Raw genomic sequence first — 2933 nt, 5'->3', positions numbered from 1 at the left:
ATTCTACATACAACCGTGAATTGTATAATCGCTGCGTAACCGTTTTGAAAAAGATTGAGATCACTAGAAAAAAATTATTATTATTTTCATATGAGTCTTATGTTTTATTCATTTTGTTCAAAGCGATTATGCGGTGGCAGCACAATTAATGTGCAATCATGAATTGTGCAACCATTGCGTAATCGCTTTGAAAAAAGTAAATAAAACATGAGACTTACATAAAAAAAATTAATTTATTTTTATTTTTATTTTTAATTTTTTATAGTAGATATATCTTACTAATTTTTTAAAGAGATTACGTGACATTTATACAATTCAAAATTGTATGTAAAATTATTCATTATCAATTATTGTGTGGTGCTACTCCAACCTCTAGGAGCTCCAGCTGGGGGCTTTCGCTAGAACAATTGCAAGTAATTTCTTGTTTTGTTTATTTTTTTTCACATATATTTTTTTGACACTTTTAAATATTTAAAAAAAAAATTTCACAATATCATTAAAAAACTCTTCGGAGGGAGTATATAAGTCATCCACCAACATAAAAGGTCGGCCACATTGCACATCCAAATGCAATAATCCCGTGGAGTAATCAATTACGTTTTGATAGAAAGTAGAAAAAATAAAAATAAAAAGAGAAATACTTTACTCACAAATTGATTACATAAAAGTAATTCTACAAACTGACGTGACTTCATATAGTTCGTCAGCTTATAAAATTACTTTTATTATAAAGAAAATCTAATGGATAAGATGAAGATACATCAGTTTGTGAGATTATTTTTGTCTTTGTGGTTATAGCATTTCTTTTAATTTTTGTTTTTCCTAAAAAATCTTGCCAAGACTTTTTTTCTTTTCTTTTTTTTTTTTTTAAAATTTTTTGACATCAAAGTCTCGCAAAGACCTTGACTTCTAAAACCCTAGAGTTACGTTCTTGTATAGTTAAGTTTTTCTCTCACTTACCTCCTTCCCTGTACTTTCTTAACTCTATACACAAATTTTATACAAGAAAATATAGACATAGTTTAATGTAATAAGCCAAATGTCCTATTTTACAATAATAAAAGCTTTAAAATATAGTTATACAATATTTTATATAACAAACATTTCTTTTAATTTTCATTTTTCCTAGAAAGTCTTGCCAAGACTTTTTTTGTTTTTTTGTTTTTTTTTTTCCCCCTCTTTTTGACATCAAAGACTCAAAGTCTCGCAAAGACCTTGACTTCTAAAACCCTAGAGTTACGTTCTTGTATAGTTACGTTTTTCTCCTCACTTACCTCCTTCCCTGTACTTTCTTTTACACACACACACACATGCATATATATATATATATATATTTATATGCATGTATTTATTCCCTATGGAATGACCTCAAGCTTTTGTGCTGTTCTAACATAGAGTACACGAACGGTCGAGATCCGAGATAATGAGACTTACATTGTGGTTTCTTTTAGGAGGGTTGTGTGTTTTTGTGCTCTTTCATGCATCCTATTGCCGGTAGGTATAATATATATGTTTAAGCTCTCATAAATTAATTAGCAAATTTTATTGTAATTAGTCAATTACTTAATGGATTTCCTCTCAAACATTGTGTTTTATTTTGTAAATGCAGTATCATAATTGAAATAGATCAACGGTCTAGGTCGCAAGGGCAACAATTATATTGTCGAGATCAGTGCCGAATCAATGGTCGCGAGGTCACCAATATTTTGGGTAAGCCAAGACCCACTCTGCCACCACCTGTGGGAGTCAAACCAAGAAATCCATGAACATTACTGATTAATTTGCAAGAGAGATGTAGCCTCTATATACAACTTAATTTGCGACGATTTTTTTTTGCCGCAGTCTTTTTAATTTCTTGTAGATGTGATATGCATGCAGATGAAGTTTGCTTCTTTTATGGGTCTATCTACTTCGTTGATTTTGCTTTGTAACGTCGTGATTGTTATAGATAAAATCAAATCAATGATTTGATTTGATTATTATTATCATAATAATTATATTTATCATTTTAAGAAATTTGATTTTCAATATTTTCCTTATGTCATAATTCTCGGACCTATGTTAATTTACATGGTAGTCAATCCTTAAATCACTACAAGAAATCGGGGATATTCCGGCGATTTAATAATCGCCGCAAAATATTTCGTTGGCAAAAGTATGTTTTGCCGGCAAGTTAAAAATTCCCGCGAAATTCATGATCTAATAATACCATTTACTAGCCGGGGCTTATAATAACTATTGCAACGATTATAAAATCGCTGCTATATTACAATATACTTTTCCCATCGCCTAAACTACGTCACTTTACCTCTATCTTTGGGCGCAAAGTATTATTTTTCATCCTCGTCCCGCGTCCCCCCCCTTGCAACCACCAAAACCCACCCCCCGATTCCCTACGGCCTGCTCCTTCGTTCTCCACAGCCGAGTAAAACATACTGTCCTTCTCCAAAAGACCACCGACGCCATATGCTTACCTATTTCAGCCGAAGGAAATCTCCAGCGATTTAGCCACACCACCCCCATGCCATTTTCTTCCCACGGAGGTTGAACCTTTATGGGCTGACCGTTGTGGGAGCGGCGTTATCTTGGTGTTCACCACCTTTCTTTGTAAAAGTCATCTTGTGAAAATTGGATGTTTTAATTGGTTGAAAAGTCCTGAACTAATATGAGATGTTTTACTAGTAGTTGTTGGTTTTAGTGAGAGTAGAGTCATCTAGAAATAACTTATACTAGTGATATTTATCTTTTGAGTAATTAGTAGCTCAGTTTGTAATTGATATGATACGTATAATGCACCACCCAATGTAAAAAGATATTATATGATTGTTGGTCAATTCATTTGATGCATATGAGTAAATTTTTAATTGAATAGAAATGGTTAGCTCAATTTTTGTTTAAGTATGGAAAATTAAATGATCATGTCTATCAGGTGC

The 2933-nt window shown here is 32.3% G+C and overlaps 1 long non-coding RNA gene across 1 annotated transcript; it reads left to right on the top strand.

Moving 5' to 3' along the window:
- The first annotated feature begins 1354 nt into the window (after positions 1–1354).
- Positions 1355–2016, top strand: LOC122299939. The gene is made up of 2 exons (XR_006239797.1): positions 1355–1494; positions 1610–2016. It is a non-coding gene; the product is annotated as an uncharacterized LOC122299939 (long non-coding RNA).
- Positions 2017–2933: the final 917 nt, after the last annotated feature.

Source organism: Carya illinoinensis, chromosome 16, assembly GCF_018687715.1.
Source record: "Carya illinoinensis cultivar Pawnee chromosome 16, C.illinoinensisPawnee_v1, whole genome shotgun sequence".
NCBI lineage: Eukaryota > Viridiplantae > Streptophyta > Magnoliopsida > Fagales > Juglandaceae > Carya > Carya illinoinensis.
The sequence above is the reverse complement of the archived record's forward strand: the minus strand, read 5'-3'. Positions and strand labels throughout refer to the sequence as shown.